This window comes from Marmota flaviventris, chromosome 1 (assembly GCF_047511675.1).
Source record: "Marmota flaviventris isolate mMarFla1 chromosome 1, mMarFla1.hap1, whole genome shotgun sequence".
Classification (NCBI taxonomy): domain Eukaryota; kingdom Metazoa; phylum Chordata; class Mammalia; order Rodentia; family Sciuridae; genus Marmota; species Marmota flaviventris.
Window position 1 is genome coordinate 55494904 of NC_092498.1, and position 20526 is coordinate 55515429.

Sequence of the window (20526 nt, forward strand, 5' to 3'; positions counted from 1 at the left end):
TAAGGTTGATGCAAATCTAGGTTCAGAATGATGTTATCATTAGTGTCCACTGGTGCTAAAGAATTAAAAAGAGCTTTTAAATTGTACTTGAGGAGGTGGTACTGGTAATTGAACCCAGAGGTGCTTAACCTCTGAGCCACATCCCCATCCCTTTTAATTTTTTATTTTGAGACAGGGTCTCCCTAAGACATTGCTAAATTACTAAGGCTGGTCTTGAACTTGCAATCCTCAGCCTCCCAAGTTGCTGGGGTTAGAGGCTTGCATCACTGCTTACAACCTAAATTGTATTTTATATAATTTAATCAGCAAATCAGAAGTTTTATAAGCATTTTATAGTGTATTAAGTTATGAAATTGGCTGAAGCAAGAATCACTTATTTTAAATTTGATCAAATATTAAATATTCATTTTACTCGAAATCTGTCATTTTTATGCATTGTTTTTGAATTATGCTCTATAATCATCCCCCCACCTTAATTGTGGTTGCCTCACTTTACCAATGCAGTAGCACTGTGACAAATTGATAAGTGAGACTGTACAGAGAATTTTATTACTACCCACTAACATCCCTTATTACTGGCCTGTAAGTTGTAATCAGTCACAATTTTTTTCTTAAGAGTTGATGTTAACATTTATTTTTATAGAATGATACTGACATAAAGTTTATAAAAGTGAAAAGTCAATGTGCAGTGGACAATATGAAGCACTGAGGTGCATATTTCCTTTTTTTGTTTAGTTTGGTTTGGTACTGGAGATTGAACCCAGGGGTGCATAACTACCGAACCACATCCCCAGCCCTTTTTTATATTTTATTTAGAGATTGTGTCTCATGAAGTTGCTTAGAGCCTTACTAAATTGCTGAGGCTGGCTTTGAACTCACAATCCTGCCTCAGTCTTCTAAACTGCTGGGATTACAGGTGCCTGGCCCCATTTTCCTCTTATTGACAGACTACTAATCTACAAACTATAAGATAATGGTCTTCAAGATGTCTTGGTAGCCTTCCATTTACCTAGTACTGTTTATGCTATGAGAAAAATAGAGTGAGTATCAGAGAGTTACTGAGGAGTAGCTTGTTTCCTCAGTGCCAAGTCAGGACAATAATCTTCATTTCCTACTGCTCTTTCAATTTTTGTACAAAGGCAAGAGCTGTGTAAATAATAGTCCCTACCTTACGGACCACACAGCATAGCATTTATAGAAATTGTTAAAGACCCATATAATTAAATTCTAAATGTTTCAAGGAAATGCAATGCTGCCCACTTTTAGAGAAAGTAGTAAGCAGTGGGATTGAGAGTATTAAAGTAGATTTATGAAGTAACTTAAGCTGAACCTTGATGAACAGATAAAATTTGGAGAAGAAGAGAGCAGTGACTGGCACATCATTCAGGGAAGAGAATGGGTACAGATGTGAGAATTGTTATGGCTTATATTAAGGGCTGTGGTCAGCTTGACTTGTACTTTTGATCCATGTTTAGGAGTAGTAAAAATAAGGTAAGATTGTAGGGAACCTTGAAAAAGTGAGATTTCAGAATAAGATTTGGAAAATAGAATATATAATAAAGCCTAGGATGGTGTGGTCATTTAAACAACATAATTCAACAAGATACATTAAAAAACAAAAAGCAAATTTTAAATTTGGGAAGGAGGTAGTAAATCAATACTATTAGACTAAGAGAAAAACAGTTGACCAGGAAACCATGGACAAAATGCTGGCACTTCTTAATGAACAGTTCATAAAAGAACCAATGGAACTCGGTGTAATGTCACAAGCCTGTAATACCAGCCACTTAGGCAGCTGAGGCAGAAGGATCACAAGTTTAAGGCTAGCCTGGGTAAATTGGCAAGAGCCTGTCTCAAAATTTAAAAAAGGGCCGAGCATATATTTAGCTCAGTGGTAAAACAATCACCTCACATATGCAAGGCTCTAGGTTCAATCCTCAGTAACACCAAAAAAAAAAAAAAATACTGATCAGGATAAATAATATTTACCATATGTTAACATAGTTACTATATGTTTGATTAAAATGGATTAGTAAGGTGCACTGGGTAGATGGATGCCTTTTCAATGTATGGTAGTCAGCTTTCTACACACCATCAGATAATGGCCAAAAGACAAATTCAGAGATTAAGATAGAGGGCTGGAGGTGTGGCTCAGCAGTAGAGCGCCCTTAGCATGGGCAAAGCCCTGGGTTTGATCCTCAGCACCACATAAAAATAAATAAACAGATAAATAAAACATTTTAAAAAGAGAGATAGAAATGAAGACTAATAGAAATGAATGCTGATGGTTGAAGGCATTTTCCCATTTATCTCTAAGGAGATTACATCCTTTGGGGCTGGAACTGTATGTACCCATTTGGAAAGGATCTTTTTGAATTAGCAAAATCCTGCACCCTGCCTCCTTTTTTGAGAAGAAAAATTTTGCTGTGGGTATCCTTTGAACTGGATAGACCTGTACCTCTATAGAGTTTCTCTGCTAAGAGATGATTGCCTTGCTTTTTCTCTACCCATTTCTATTCAGCTCACTCCTGAAAAAAAAAAAAATGCTTAGGGTATTGCTGTAGTTTGAATATATTTGTCCTCAAAGGTTCATGTACTAGAAGCTTGATCCCCATTGTGAAGGTACTGGGATATGGTGTCTTTCTGAGAGTATTAGGTAATTAAGAGGGATGGATGTTTTTTCTCATAGGAGTGAGCTCTTGATATTGTAGAACTAGATCAGTTACCACAAAAGTGAGTTGATATAAAGCAAGTTGGGCTTCTTCTTTCTTGCTGCTTCTCTCACCATGTGATATCTCCCCACCATGCGTGTGGCCTGCTCTTTACCATGAGATATTATGTATCATGAGGCCCTTATCAGAAGCCAGTGTTGGCACTATGTCCTTGGACCTAGAGAGCTATGAACTAAACCTCTTTTCTTCATAAAGTATTTAGTCTCTGATATTTTGGTATAGTAACAAAGCAGGGTAAGACAGGTATTAAACTGCTCTATAGCTATGCCAATTATGCTGTAAATAAATAGTCTTTGATATTGCTTTCTGTATTTGAGAAAATTTTGCCCAAACACTTCCTGACCTTAAACTTAGATACTTCATTCCAGTTGGAAAAACCATGCAGTCTTAGTCTCTAATTATACATTTTGAATATATATGTTCCTCCAAAATTCATATGTGACACTTAAACCCTAAGATGGTGGTATTAAGAGGTGGTGATCTTTGGAGAAGTGATTAAGTCATGAGATTTATGCTCTTATAAAAGATGCTTCAGAGAACTGCCTGTCCCCTTTGCCCTTCAGCTGTGCAAAGTCACAGTGTTCTCCTTTCTACTTCTTTCTACCATGTGAGGGTGGAGCAACAATGTGCCATCTTAGAAGCAAAGACTTACCAGATACTGAATTTGTTGATCTCTTTACTTTGGACTTCCTAGCCTTCAGCACTGTTGGGTAATATGTTTCTGTTTATAGATTATTCAGTCTCAGATATTTTTTTAGGGTAGCACAAATGGACTAAAACATCTGGTATATTTGGTTTATAAATAAAACTTTCTCATTATCAGGAATACATTTTACATTATAGCCTAGTACCATAATCACAAATTCATGTACCTAAATATATTCATAAGTGTCATGAAATTTCCTTTTATGCAATCATCTCTGCTCTTTCTATTTTGACATTTTTTTTAAATGTCGATTATACTGCCCTAAACTAACTATATGGTTGTAATTTAAGTTTAAAAACCAATGATTTACATTGAGAGGGGAGCTATAAATCAGAGGTAGAGCGTTTGTAAGAATTATGTGTCTCCATTGAGAATTTCAGCTGTAGATTTATAATTCTTACTCCACCTTAATACTGACCTGTCTTTTAAGATATGTGCTTATATGCCACCTCCACCAAGCTTTCTCTGAATAGATAATATAAAGATAGAGCTTTGTATCCAGGCAGAACTGTATTAAAATCTCAAATCTCCCTGTATGATATTAGGCAGTTACTTAAATTCAATTTGTATCAGTAAAATGGGGGCAGTGACAGCTTTCCTCAGAGTTGTCCTAAAGATCAAAGTAGATGACATCTCTAAAGGTTCTTTATTGCTTACCAAATATCAGGCCTTCAGTAATTGTTCATTTCCTTCATTCCTCTTGAGAATTACTACCCCTTCAGAACACCCAAGCATTGTTTCTTTCTTTTTTTTTCTTTTTTTGTAGTTGTAGATGGACTTTATTTTATTTGTTATTTTTATGTGGTGCTGAGGATCAAATCCAGTGTCTCACACATGCTAGGCAAGCGCTTTGCCACTGAGCTACAGCCCCAGCCCCAAGCATTGTTTCTTTTAAGACACGATTTTCTACTTCTTTGTAGCAGAATATTTATTTTAGCCATTCTACAAGTCAAGCTTGTTGAGGATGGGGTCAGTTGGTTATCCATATTTGTATACATAGTATTTAGCAGAAGAGACTCACAGAATATTTGTTGACCTACTGAAGAATGTCATCTAAGAGAAAAATGGCCATGTCAGAATTTTAGGAAAAAATGTAACTTTTGCACATGAATGTGACAACTAGCTAAAAGCTTCCAAGAAAAAAAAAATGTGATAAAAAGCACTAATTAGTAGTGTATCCAGGCAGAACTGTATTAGTAGTTATTATAAATAAATAAACTGTATTAGTAGTTATTATAATAAATTAGTAGTAATTTGTTATACCAATCAATATTTAGCATTCACTCAATAAAATAAGCAAAGAGCATCTAATGTCAGAAGATAATAGCCAATGAGTACAGAGCTTCTGCTGGGGGAATTATGACAAAGAATATTGTATCCAGTAGTTCCAGCTTTCAGAACTGTGAGAAAATGAGTTTCTGTTATTTATGCCACCCAGTATATTGTTATGACAACCCAAGCTAATACAGATTTTGATACTGAGATTTGGGGTTGAGAAACTAATGTGACTCCATTTTTGAGAAACCAGCTTCTACCTTAAGGCCTGTCCAGAGGGAGGGGGTGTGACCCTTGTCCTTCGAAAAACCCACAGAACGCTCCTAGGCACATACCCACCCTGCTGAGTTGTTTAACCTGAGAGATCTTCCGTGCTAGGTGTCCCTGACTCAGTTATGCTAAGTGAAGATCCATAGCAACTCCCTAGCAACTACCAATCAGGGAAAATATCTGAAATGCCAGGTGACCCTCCCAGTAGTTTTGGTGATTGATAACAAGATTAGGCCACCTTGCAGTTCAGCATATACACTCTTGCAACCCCTCTCAGCCTAAACCAATCAGTTCAAATGTATCTACCCCTTGAACTAACCAATCACGCTTACCCAACTTGTTCCCGCCAGTGAATGTGCTAATCAATGTTAAGAGTTGTTGTTTGATTTTCCCGCAGTATGAAATGATTTGCTGTGTGATGTTGTGACACATAGAGTATCTCCCCCCAAAAAACTTATAAATCCTCACTGAACTAAGGGCCAGGACTCATTCCCTGGGACCGCTGCATCCAGCTCGATGAGTCCAGGTTCGAGCTTGCAATAAAGACTCTTGTGTGATTGCATCGAATTCGGCTCCTGGAGATCTATTGGGGTCCCACGAGTCTGGCATTACAGGGTAATACTATAAAAAAACATAAATATGTAGAAACATCTCTGAAACTAGGTAACGAGTAAAGAATGGAAGAGTTATTTGAATGTGTTTTTTTTTTAATATTTATTTTTTTTTAGTTTTCAGCGGACACAACATCTTTGTTTGTATGTTGTGCTGAGGATCAAACCCGGGCCGCACACATGCCAGGCGAGTGCGCTACCGCTTGAGCCACATCCCCAGCCCAAGGATGGGAGAGTTTTGTGATATGCTAGAAATATGGATGGTAAGGGTATTTCTGGTGAGATCTCAAATGGGAATAAGGAACATATTGATGGAGGAACTTGTTAATTGGAGGAAAGTTGATCTTTGTCATAAAGTGGCAAAGAATTTGGCTCAACAGTGGACTACTGTTTTGTGGGAGGTAAAACATGTGAGACTTGAAATTGGATATGTAGCTGAGTAAGTTTCAAAGGATTCCTCCTGACTGCTTACGGTAAAATGTGACAGAAGAAGGAATTGTTAAGCAAAGGGAACCTGAACTTGAAGATTTGAAAACTTCTTAGCCTATCAATATTACAAAAAGTGATTAAACTTTTTCTGCAAATACTAAAAGTGTGGCCAAACTGTTACCAAAAGCATGGGTTGTTGTTTTTTTCTCACTTCAGGATAGAAATGAAAAGACAAAGTAGAGCTCTTTGATATTACCATCTTATTTGGTATTCCAGCTTTTAGTTTCACCAGCTTATTCAAGGGTTCTTTTCCTCAACTAGAGGCAGACATCAACAAGAAGCAAGCAATACCATATGAACGAGGCTTTATGGGGCTTGTGCTCAAGCACAAGTGAAACAGCACATAGGTTAGAGTCCCTACACTGCTCCCCGAGGACACAGTAAAGTTTATATAGACAGAAAAAGGCAGGCTTGCACAGGCACACAGTCAGCTGTTGCCCATGATCCCAGGGTTTCTGCACACATCTTGTTAGTTCTTTGCTCTCAGCACTGCACCAGATTTGTTCAACAAGGCAATTTGCATGCAGGTTGGGTTCATTTGCACCTGGCTCCATAAAGATGGGGGAGGTACTCATTACTGCCACTCCAGGAACGTTCATGTATTGTTGAAGTTCAGGCCTAGTCATATGTGGGGCTGCGGATTGTGGTAAGGTTTGGGGGAGTCAGCAGCTCCTGAACCTGGTTGTTGGTGAAAACAATTATTTCAAAGAAGCTTGCATTCACTGGGAAACCTAGATGGGGGAATCAGGGGCCTTCCCTGCTTTGTCTCAAAACAGCCAGTTGATGAAAGGTGTGATATTGGACTTAATCAGCCACTTAAAGAGAAATCAGGAATAGGGATGGTATTATACCAAGAGAGACATTGCCAGTTTGAACTGAAGGGGACAAAGAAGTCAAGACAAAATGAAAAGCTGGATGTGGTCAAACACACCTGTAATCCTGGCAGCTTGGGAGGCGGAGACAGGAGAATTGTTGAATTCAAAGCCAGCCTCAGCAATTTATCAAGGCCCTAAGTGACTAAGCAACTCAGTAAGACCCTGTCTCTAAATAAAATACAAAAAAATGGCTGGGGATGTGGCTCAGTAGTTAAGTGCCCCTGAGTTCAATCCCTGGTTTTTTTTTTTAAAAAAAAAAAAAAAAAAAACAAGGAATGCTGTCAAGACTTCTTGGATTTTTCTAGAACAAGACCATACAGCTATTTAGCTATGAATACATTATTTTAATAGAACTGGGAAGACATATGTTAAAGGTAATTCAGAAATTAGGGCTGCCCTTTCCCCCTTTCCACCACAGGCCCAAAGTGTTGCTGAAGCCACCCAGTCTGTGGTATTTTATTATGGCAGCCCCAGCTAACTAATATGTCTGGGAATGACTTAATTTTCCTGAGTTACACAGGAAATTCTTAACAATGTCCTGAAGGTCTACTCAGCAGAAAGAAAGAATGTGCACTCAAGTGTGATGAACTTCTCATTTGGAGGCAAGAAAATGACATACTCTCCTTTTATCAAGAGTATGCGCTTCACGTTGTCAGAACAGAGTCTGAACTATCTTGTTTGCTGTAGGAAGAGAGCATCAGTCTTCACTGTACTTCAGCTCTTCCATTTATTGCTACTGTTTGTTACTGTTTGCTTATCTGCTACAATAAGAGACAATAAAATTGATAACCTAGTTCACCTTCACCCTTCCCAGAATCACCGGAGGAATTCAGAACAAATCTTATCTACCCATGATTTAGTGCAGGACATTTCTTGGCCCCTTCTTAATGACCCAGGAGATAGGCAAACTGTTCCTTGGAACCTGTTAGTACTTAACTCTTCTTCAAGCATCTCCAGGGTACAGAACCACACCATCAACATCCACTTACCTCCCAATATTGTACTGATTTCTCTAATTGAAGAGGTGACCCAGTGTTTTAGTATAGCAGTGGGCTCTGGAATTTTACCCTTGCCATTTACTTCCTGAGTGACCTTAGATAATTCTTGACTTAGTTTCCATTATCTGTAAAATGGGGATAGTTGTTCCCACCACCATAATGTTGTTTTGGATACTAAATTAGTCAATAAATTTAAATAAATTAATGCTACACCTAACCCAATGCCTAACATAAATAAGCGTTTAATGAATTTTGGCTATCTTCATCAACATTGCCAAGTAGATAAAAATTCTAGACTCAACCCTGTTTAAATGATGCCCACTAGGTGGCACCAGTCACGGGTAAATAAAATCTTACAAATATATTGTACTTTATCAAAAGTTTGGAAATTTTTTGAGTTCTTTATATATCCTAGAGATTAGTGCTCTATCCGACATGTGGGGGAGCAAAAATTTTCTCCCAAAATGTAGACTCTCTGTTCACCTCATTGATTGTTTCTTTTGCTAAGAAGAAGATTTTTAGTGTGAGTCCATCCCATTTATTAATTCTTGATTTTATTTCTTGTGCTTTAGGAGTCTTGTTAAGGAAGGTGGTACCTAATCCCACATGATGAAAATTTGGGCCTACTTTTTCCTCTATTAGGCATAGGGTCTGGACTAATTCCTATGTCCTTGATCCACTTTGAGTTAAGTTTTGTGTGTGATGAGAGATAGGGGTTTATTTTCATTTTGCTGCATATTGATTTCCAGTTCTACCAGCACCATTTGTTGAAAAGCTATCTTTTCTCCAATATATGTTTTTGGTATCTTTGTCTATTATGAGATAACTGTATTTATGTGGGTTTCTCTCTGTGTCCTCTATTCTGTACCATTGGTCTTCAAGTCTATTTGGGTGCAAATACCATGCCTTTTTGTTATTATAGCTCTGTAGTGTAGTTTAAGTTCTGGTATTGTGATGCCTCCTACTTCACTCTTCTTGCTAAGGATTGCTTTGGCTATTCTAGGTCTTTTATTTTTCCAAGTGAATTTCATGATTTCTTTTTCTATTTCTATAAGGAATGATGTTAGGATTTTAATTGGAATCCCATTGAATCTGTATAGCACTTTGGGTAGTATGGCCATTTTAACAATATTAATTTTGCCCATCCAAGAGCATGGGAGATATTTCCATCTTCTAAGGTCTTCTTCAATTTCTTTCTTTAGTGTTCTGTAGTTTTCATTGTAGAGGTTTTTAACCTCTTTTGTTAAGTTGATTCCCAAGTATTTTAGTAGTTTTTTTTTTTTTTTTTTTTTTTTTTTTTTGTTGTTGTTGTTGTTGTTGTTTTGAGGCTATTATGAATGGGGTAGTTTTCCTAATTTCTCTTTCAGAGGATTCATTACTAATGTATAGAAATGCATTTGACTGATGAGTGTTGATTTTATATCCTGCTACTTTGTTGAATTCATTAATTAATTCTAGAAGTTTTCTGGTAGAGTTTTTGGATCCTCTAAGTATAGAATCATGTCATCAGCAAATAATGATAGTTTAGTTCTTCTTTTCCTATTCGTGTCCCTTTAATTTCTTTCATCTCATTGCTCTGTCTAGAGTTTCAAGTACTATGTTGAATAGAAGTGGTGAAAGAGGGCATCCCTGTCTTCTTCCAGTTTTTAGAGGGAATGCTTCCAATTTTTCTCCATTTAGAATGATGTTGGCATTGGATTTAACATGGATAGCTTTTACGATTCTGAGGTATGTCCCTACTATCCCTAGTTTTTCTAGTGTTTTAAACATGAAAGGATGCTGTATTTTGTCAAATGCTTTCTCTGTATCAATTGATATAATCATATGGTTTTTATCTTTAAATCTATAACCCAGTCAATGAATGGGCTAAGGAGCTGAACAGACATTTCTCAGAAGATATACATTCGATCAACAAATACATGAAAAAATGTTCAACATCTCCAGTAATTAGAGATATAGAAATCAAAACTACTCTGAGATTTCATCTTAATGCCACTCAAAGTAGCAGTTATCAACAATACAGACAACAACAAATGTGGGTGAAGATGTGGGGGAAAAGACACACTCATACATTGCTGGTGGGACTGCAAATTGATGCAACCAATCTGGAAAGCAGTATTAAGATTCCTTAGAAAACTTGGAATGGAACCACTATTTGACTCAGCTATCCCACTCCTCAGTCTATATCCAAAGGACTTAAAATCAGCATACTATAGTTACACAGCCACATCAATGTTCATAGCAGCTCAATTCACAATAGCTAAACTCTAGAAGCAAACTAGATGTCCTCCAATAGATGAATGGATAAAGAAACTGTGGTATATGTACACAATGGAATATTACTCAGCATTAAAAGAATACAATTATGGCATTTGCAGCTAAATGAATGGAATTGGAGAATATCATGCTAAGCAAAGTAAGCCAATTCCAAAAAGCCAAAGGTGGAATTTTCTCTCTGATAGTGGATGCTGATCCACAACGGGGAGAGGGGAGGCATGGGGAAAATGGAGAAATTTTTTTTAATATTTATTTTTTAGTTTTAGGTGGATACAATATCTTTACTATATTTTTATGTGGTGCTGAGGATTGAACCCAGTGCCTTACACGTTCTAGGCAAGCATCTACCACTGAGCCACAACCCCAGCCCCATAATGGAGGAATTTTGATTGGGCAAAGGGGAGGGAGAGAACATGGAGGCAGGAAAGATGGTGGAATGAGATGGACATCATTACCCTAGGTACATGTATGACTGCTAATACAGTGCGATGCTACATCATGTACAACTATAGAAATGTAAGTTGTGCTGCACTTGTGTACAATGAATCAAATCAATTCTGCTGTTATATATACTTAATTAAAATAAATAATTTAAAAAATGATTTTAAAATGGGCCACAGGTCTAAATGCAAAACTACAAAACTCCTAGAAGATAACATAAAACGGTAGGAAAGGACAAACAGGTGAGAATAGAGAATGGAGGAATGAACTGGCAACCACAGAGGATTTTTATAGCAATGAAACTACTCTGTATAAGGGACAGGGTTGTGGCTCAGTGGTAGAGCACTTGCCTAGCATGTGTGAGGCACTGGGTTGGATCTTCAGCACTGCATATAAATAAATGAATAAAATAAATGTCTATCAACAACTGAAAACAAATATTTTTTTTTAAAAGAAACTACTCCGTATGATACTATAATGGTCAATATATGTCATTTCAAATTTGTCCAAACCCATAGAGTGAATGTACACCACTAATACTGAAACGTAAGGTAAAGCATGGATGGGGGCAATAATAAAGGGTCAATGTAGTCTCATCAGTTGTAATAAATATACCCTTTGGTGGGGATGATGCTACGGGGTAGGTTATCCACTTGTAGGGGCAGGGCTTATGTGGAAAGTCTCTGTACTTTCCTTGCAATTTTCCTGTGAACATAAAACTTCTAAAAAAAGAAATGTCTGTTCTTTTTTAAAAAGTCAAAAAATAAATAAATAAAGTTGGGGAGTCATGAAGAGACAAATAATAATAACACAATGTGTTCAAATAAGTATAAATATATTGTGGCCTCCAAACTAAGAACTGAATCCATAATAATTACCCAAAGCATGCCTTACAAGTCAAATATTGTGTTTGTGATTCCCAGACCCTATTTGATGCCAGGGTTAGCAAACTGAGAAACCCTCTGATTCTGTATCCAAGTATGGTGAGACAAACAACTGAGGCTTTCATTTTGTAGAAATCTGTTCCTCCAAATTCTATAGAATGGTATGATTTGGAGAAGACCCTGCTGAATGCCAGAGATTTTTGTACAACCTTTGTCTTCACAGAACTTTATTCAGTAACCATTGAACATTTCACTCAACACTGTTCTATGTACTATGATGTACAGATAAATGAGGTACTGCCTTAAGGGTGTAGTCAACTTATAACAGCAGGGTTATCTGGCCTGGGGCCCAAACAAGTAGGATACTGAGTCCTATAATGTTGGTTGGTAGGTCAGGTACTACCCTTTGGCTACTGTGCTATCACAACCTGATTTTCTGACTGCTTGCTCAAATGCTATTTCATCATAGTATTAACAATTTTCCTATCAACATATTGTCCTAAAATTGCTGAAAAGGTGACCCTTTGGGAGGAAATAACAACTCTTTATGGTTCCCAAACTTATCTTCCACCCCAACTAAGCTTACCTTATATTCTCTTGGAGCTTGCTCTCTAGTGGGGTAAAACTGATAGTTTACATGTAAACAAATAATGATTTCAGATCAGTGTAAATACTATGAAGTAAATAGAGCAGGGAGATGTGATAGAGCAGGGCAGGTTGGTTTATATAGAATCATCAAAGAATGCCTCTTTAGGAAGATGATAGATATTAATCTGAGACCTGAAATATGAAAAAGAATTAATCTTCAGTACAACCTGGGTAGGAGGGGAAGCTAGGTGGTGAGAAGAGTTTAGTGCAAAGGTACTGAAGAACATGGAATGTTGAAAGAATTGGAAAAATAGCCATAAACTTTGTGATATAATGGTGGTTAGAACAAAGAGGGAAAGGTGACACTCTAATCAGAATGGCAGTTATCAAGAATACAAGCAACAGTAAGTTTGGCAAGGATGCAGGGGAAAAGGTACACCTATACATTGCTGGTGACACTTCAAATTGGTGCCACCACTCTGGAAAGCAATATGCAGATTTCCTTAGAAAACTTGGAATGGAACCACCATTTGACCCCGCTATCCCTCAGTCTATACCCAAAGGACTAAAAATCAGCATATTATAGTAATTCAGCCACATCAATGTTTATAGCAGCTCAATTCACAATAGCTAAACTGTGGAAGCAAACTAGATGCCCTTCAAAAGATGAATGGATAAAGAAACTGTAGTATATGTATGTCCACAATGGAATATTACTCAGCATTAAAAGAGATTACAATTATGGCATTTGCAGCTAAATGGATGGAGTTGGAGAATATCATACTAAGCAAAATAAGCCAATCCCCCCCAAACCAAATGTCAAATATTTTCTCTGATCTGTGGATGTTGATCCACAGTGGGTGGGGGCGGGGGAAGAATGGAGGAACTTTGGATTGGACAGATGGGAGTAGGGGAAGGGAGGAGGTATGGGGGTGGGAAAGATGGTAGAATGAGAAGGTCATCATTACCCTAGGTACATGTATGATTGCACAAATGGTGTGACTCTACATCGTGTACAACCAGAGAAATGAAAAGTTGTGCTCCATTTGTGTACAAGGAATCAAAGTGCATTCTGCTATCATGTATAATTAATTAGAACTTTTTTTTTTTAAAAAAGGGAAGAGGTGAGTCTTGCTTTATAAAATGGGAGATGTTAATACAGCATGTTTAAGTGCTAGCAGTTATGATTCAGCAGAGAAGGAAGAATCAGGAGGCAGGAGAAGGATCCCTTGCCCAAGTGGAGGAGGCTATTTTGATAAGAGCCAAACACATAGCTTTTAAAGCTCTTTTCCCTTAGTTTTAATGTCACTCTTTCCTCTCCCACTCTTTTTTACAGTGCTGGGGATTGAACCCACAGCCTTGTGGGATAGGCAAGCACTCCATCACAGAGTCACATCCAGCCTTCCACAACTTTCAGTAGTCTTACCCCTAACCACACCAATATATATCACTAGATTTCATACTCCTATCCAACTTCAGATACTTGCTTTAATCTTCCAGGTTTATATCTACAGTCCTTGTCTGTCTTCTGAGCTTTTGATTTAGCTGCTTATTTGACACCTTCACTTGTGCAAAGGCATCTTGAATTTTTTTTAATTAGTTAATTAATTAATTTGTTCTAGGGCATCTTGAATTGAACATGTTCAGAATTGGAATTCTTGTGTATACACACACACAACCCAACACTGACCAGCAGGTTGCCATGTCTTCTCATAACCCCTACCCCATTCTTTGATACATAGATGAAATGTCATTGACAAACTTTATTTGTGTTCACAATATTTTTAATTCTCTTTCCCTTCCTAGACATTTGAAAGGATTATATTTATTCACGTCCTTTACTTTGGCCACTGAAATGTAAATGAAAGTTACATTTTGCTTCTGGACAGAACTCTTTAAAGCAGCTCCCCACTCTCTCACCTCCCCAACCCCAACCTCTACCCTTCCCCCACTTTCCCACCCATCCCACCTTCTTTTGTACCAAGGAGATTATGTAGATGTCTAAGAGCTAAACAGCCTGGAATGTTGAGTCATCCTGTGAAGTAACATAATATCCCTAAGAGTCACTTGGACCTGCAGAAAAGTTTGAGCAAAGAAAAAAAAAAAAAATCTTTATTATATAGATCATTAAGGTTTTTGCTTTTTTTAGTTCAGAAGCATGGTGTACACGTGTGTGTTTTAGGTTACTGCAGTATAATAAATCCTATCCTGCTGATATAAATGCTATTTAAATGCACATTCAATACACATCTCTCTTAGCCTCTACTTCCAACTAGCTAGTCACCCATAAGCCACTCTAAACAGAAATTCCAGAGCTGTGTGTCCCAAACTCCCTTTTCAGCTCTCCCCAATTTCAGTAATTATCATCTCCATTTACTGAGTTGCTCAATCCAGAATTTTCAAGCAAGGAGGGAAGGCTTTTTCCTTTTCCTCAATTCCTCCCCTTTTTCTCGCCTCTTTGATCACTAAATTAGTTCCTGAGTATGTTTCACATACCTCGGACCTCTACCTTAGCCTACTTCCTGTTCCTGTTTCCAGCCTTGGAATATACGTGCTTTTCCATGTTACAGAATCAGGAGTTATTAAAGAGTCAACAGTAAAATTCTGCCTCCCACTCTGTCCCCCGCCACCCAGTTTGTTCTGTTCCTTGTGTATCCTGTGGGAGATAACACTCTGCACATAGTAACAGACAAGTCTGAATTTCTCTCAGAATAATCTTTTAAAATGCTAATCTGACCATATTTTCCCCAGTGTAAAGCCTCTTACTGCCTTCTGGTTAACAAGCTTTTCGATGCCGAGGATTCTGCCTTGGCAGCCCCCTCACCTTCCCTTCCTCTCACTACATTCCAGATCTGCTGATCTTTCCTTTCCTATTCAACACCCCTCCCAACTGACTTCTTTCCTGTCTCAAGATCCTGCGCAGTTCCCTCTGTTTTAAGAGCTCCGCCCCCACCCCCTCTACATACTAATCCTCCCATAAATACTGTCTCCTCTGGGAGTAAGCTTAGTCCTTCCACCCTTGTTGTTTTTGATCATTGCCCTCCATGTGTCATCTTCAAAGCCTGTACCACACATGTCATTTATACAGTCAGCCCTCTATATTCACTAGCTCTGCATCCATGGAGTCAACCAACCACAATGGAAAGTATTTGAAAAATGTGGTAACTATGGTTGACAACAATTCATTGTATATTTTAAAAGGGGTAGAGAGAGAATATTTTATGTTCCCAACACGAAGAAATGATCAATGTTTGAGGTGATGGGTTATGCCAGTTACCTTGACCTGATAGTTACATATTGTATACATGTGTTAAAATACCATGTTGTACCCCATAAATATGTGCAGTTTTGTGTCAAATAAAAATAAAAAATGGTTGATAAGGTGGTGCACACCTATAATCCCAGCAGCTCTGGAAGCTGAGGCAGGAGGATTTCACATTCAAAGGCAGCCTCAGTAACTTAGTGAGGCCCTAAACAACTTAGTGAGACCCTGTTTCAAAATAAAAAAACGAAAAAATGGGCTGGGGATGTGGCTCAGTGGTTAAGCATCCCTGGGTTCAATACCTAGTACCAAAAGAGGAGGAGGAGGGGGAGGAGGAGGAGGAGGAGGGGGAGGGGAGGGGGAGGGGGAGGGGGAGGAGGAGGAGGAGGAGGAGAAACTGTGTCTTATGTACAGACTTCTCTTGTAATTATTTCCTAAACAAAATAACAGTAAAACCGCTATATTTACATAGCATGTACATTGTATTAAGTATTATAATTAATATAGAGTTGATTTAAAGTATATAGGAGGATGTGTGTAGGTTATCTGTAAATATTACACCATTTACAGAGGGGACTTGAGCATCTATGGATTTTGGTATCTGTGGAAGTCTGGAACTAATCCTCTGTTGTTTACTTCTTTGTTGATCACTTCACATTAAAGTTTCATGAGAAAAGAGACTGGATAACAGTCTCTTACACAGCCCCTACTTCTGTGCCTGTCATAAAATAGGTGCACAGTAAACATTTGATGAATGAATGAGGAATTGCTGGAAAAACTAGTGCCCTGGGGGTGAGGATGGGTGGAAGCAGATGAAACAAAAAAGAGCAAATACCCTCTATGACTTGAGCAGGCAAATTTGGCCTCTGTGTTTCCTCTCTCTGACCCCAGAGATTTTGATCCCAAGCTTCCTCACACTGTGTGGCTGCCCATGTGGCCAGCCACCCAGCATGGACAAGAGGGGCTGAGGAAAGACAGAGCCGAGTGTCACTCCCAAAGTTTGAAGCTCTTTAATTCCTTGGGATGAGGTGGCAGCAAACACAGAGCCCTCATTTGCCAGAGCTGGTATTTTGTCACAGACATTTAATAACTGGTTTAAACAGAAATATTAAGCAACCATTCTTCCTTTGTTTTAGGGACTGAATGTTCCTTTTTTTTTTTTTTTTTTTTACAAGCAAATAAAACCAGAAGAAGACAGTGACTCCCACATAGAAACAACAACATATTTATAAGGAAATATTAACTCCATCATCTCAAATCAGATTCTGATTTTGCTTTATATATTTTAAATTCTACATATTTATTTTTCTGATCATAAAATAAGGTCTCATGTAATTATAAATAATGTAATACTGCAATTATCTTAAAAGGATGAACTATAGAAATGAAAATCACCATCATGGAACAAGGCCTTTGTTTCAAAATCACGAAAGCTTTCATCTCTTACTCTGTCCTTGGAAACTAAAACACAAAAGCCCCATTCATTCAGTTTAATTTCACCTTCTGAATTTATTTCTAGGTACCCAGATCAGCTGATTGGATTAGTCAGGTAATGTAACCCAACCATTTTTGCCTTTATCTCTTACCAGAAAAGAGGATAAAATCCAAGCTCCTTAATGTAGGATACAAGACCCCTCATTATCTGGCCCCAGGCCAGTCTCTAGTCTTGTTTCTCACTACTTCCTTCCCTGACCAACTAAATGGGGAGCTTACTGGAGAACGGCCATGAGCTCACAAGTGTGTTCTAAGGATCCAGAACTCTCCTATTCATGATATACTTCTGGGCCAGAGTATAGAAGGATTCCCAGCTCTTTCTTTTGTATATGGTACAAGCTTGGGGGGAATAATTTAAAGGATCCTGCTGTGCTGATTCACAAATTGATGCACTAGGAAATGAATTCAACTGGGGAAAGTAGGCTTGGCTATTTTGATCATCACATAGATATAAGAACTATCCTCAAGTGTTGGGGCAGTGTCACCTAGTTCACAGATGCCTTAAAGAAAACCTCTTCTCTGAAGACTTCCCTAGCTTGCAGTACTGTTTGGTCAAGGACTTTTAGCATTTCATCACATGTAAAAAGTGACATTTAGATGTTCCTGCTATATGGCCTGGAGCTCCTCCATGCCTGGGATAGTAGTGGGTAGAAATGAAGCTGCAGAGAAAAAATATTTGCTCATTGGAGGCTCACTAGAAATTATTGCAAACAAGTTTTTAAATTTTTAAAATTCATTTTAGTTATAAATAATATTAGGATTTATTTTTACATAATCATACAAACATGAAATACAATTGGCTTCAATTCAGTCCCCAGTACTTCACCTTTCAGTATAGTACAGTGCAGTAGAGTAGCAGGCATTTAACCTAACCTGGCCACAGGAAGGTTAATACCAGAAGTGCTCTTCCAACTCAAAATGTCCTTGTTCACATCATGGTGGTGATGGTGGCAAGGTGAATCTGCACTTGGGAGTGCTTTTTGAAAAAGGGCCCTGAGGAAGAACTGGGAATGAATCTGACCTAACTTTCCTATGTCCATATATGAATATACCACAGTGAATCTCACTTTCATATACATCCACAAGGCACTAATTAAAAAAAAAAACTATAAATAAGTGTATCAGTAGAGGAAAGGGAACAGGGGAGGGAAGAGGGATGGAAAGGGCAAGAACTGGGGACTGAATTGTATTAAATTATCTTCCATGCTTGTATAATTATGTCAAAGTGAACCCTAATATTATTTATAACCAAAATGAACTAATAAAAAAAATAAAATATTTTTAAAAAGGGAGCCCTCAGAAGAAGTCTTGTGTTGACAGGGTAGTTAAGCTTGATTGTGGTTCAGTTGTTTATATGAAGTTGTGCAAGGGATAACATTGCATAGAGTTACCAAAAGAAGAAGAAGAGGAGGAGGAGGAGCTGGAGGAGGTGGAGGAGGACGTGTAATTGATAAAATGTGAATAAGCTCTATGGTTTGTAAAACACCAATTTCCTGGGTTTATATTATATAGTCACTATGCAAGATGTTAACACTAGGAGAGATGGAGAGAAGAGTGCCCTGGGAAAGTTTTAAGTGAGGACAAAGGAGCTCAGTCCTGGAGCAAATGATCTAAAAAAAAAAAAAGCACTAGGAATGATCTTTTTTTTTTTTTTTTTAAAGTATTTTAGTTTTCGGTGGACACAACATCTTTATGTGGTGCTGAGGATTGAACCCAGCACCCTGCGCATGCCAGGCGAGCGTGCTACTGCTTGAGCCACATCCTCAGCCCAAGGAATGATCTTGAAGCTTGAAAATATATACAAAAAAAAAAAAAAAACAGTATTTCCATGTCCAGACCCAAAGATGTTCCTGAAGAAAAAGATAGAGTGGGCTAACTTGGTCAGCGAATTCAAAATGAGTACAAAGTCTAAAAGACCTTCAACAGCATGCTCTCTGTTAGCAGCTAAGTGATTTGTGAGCCCCTTTCCTGTAGGCCTTAGAAATAATCTTGAAAGCTGGGGAAACACTGCATGTTTATATATATATATATATATATATATATATATATATATATATATATATATATATTTAGTTTTCGGCGGACACAACATCTTTGGGGTTTTTTTTTGTATGTGGTGCTGAGGATTGAACCCGGGCCGCACGCATGTGGCGAGCACGCTGCGCTTGAGCCACATCCCCAGCCTTACCATTCTCAGACCATGTTAGCCTGGCTCAGCATCACTAACTGCAGCTTAATTCAGCCATTCAGCAATATTTATCGAGCACCTAATGTGTGACTGGCCCTTCTGACACTTCTAAGTGCTGGTGTTATGTCCAGGAACAAAACAAGAATTCTGCCCTGGAAGAGCTTATGTTCTAGCATAGAGGAGGAAACAGGAAGAGGAAAAACAACTAACATAAGTGAATTATAGGGCAAACCAAAAGATGATAACTATATGGGGTGAGGGAATAGACCCAGGTAAAGAGGACCAAGAGAGGGTTTGGTGTGTAGGACAAGGAGTGTCACTCACTTCTCTTGAGTTTTTAAAGGATGTTTGTATTGAAATCAACCCTCTATTTGAATTTTCTTTTCCTGCCACCAAATTCTCTACCTCCTATTCCTTTCCTAATTTTTTTTTTTTTTTCAGAACTGGGGATCAAACCCAGGGCCTCACGCATGCTGGGCAAGTGTTGTACCACTGAGCTACAAGCACAGCTCTCTTTATTTTGAGATAAGATCTTAGTAAGTTACTCAGGCTGGCCTTGAATTTGGGATCCTCCTGCCTCAGCCTCCTGGGAAGCTGGAGTTACAAGTATGCACCACTGAGTTCAGCCCTCTAATGCCATTTTCTTCATCAGTGACTCTCCCCCTTTTTACTCTTTTACCCCTCTGACCTTTCTTTCCTCTTTCCCTTACATTTGTTTTTCTCTTTCTCCCAATTCATTTTGTCCCATTCACTTGTTCTTATGTAGTTTTCTTTTGGAACTAATGTTCATTTGATTAAACTAGAGTCCATGTGCCTTGTGTTACATTGTTTATTATATTGTTCACTTGACAAATGCTTTTTATTCTAACTGATGTAGTCAGAGATTAATCCTACTTCCACGGACTCTCATCTCTTAGGGCCACGCCCCATATAGAGGACCCCACCCCAGATATTTCTGGAACCTGGAGGAGCACCTCACAAGAATGTTCAGAGCAGTCCTATTCATGAAAGCCCATGGATAAATAAGTATTTAGATAGTGGGATACTATACAGCAGTACAAATTAATGAATGGTTGCTGCTTGCATAAACAGGGATGAAACTGATGATGATAACATTGAGTAAAAGAAAACACACAAAAGTGAAGGAGGAAAATAATCTTTGCTTCCATTTATTGCCATTCAAAAAATAGGTTTTATGACTGAGGACAGTGATTACCCTTGGCTTTACTAGGCAGGAGGAGTTTGGGAGGGCTGCAGGGCACTGATTCTATTCTGCTTGTTGATGTGGGACTGGCTGACGAGTGTGCTTGTGAAAATTCTTTAAGAATATACTAGGATTTGTATTCTTTTTATATGTATGTTGAACTAGAATGAAGAGTTTGCTTAAGATAATGAAAATCATTGTACAAAATAAGCTGTAAATATTTGGTTAAGAA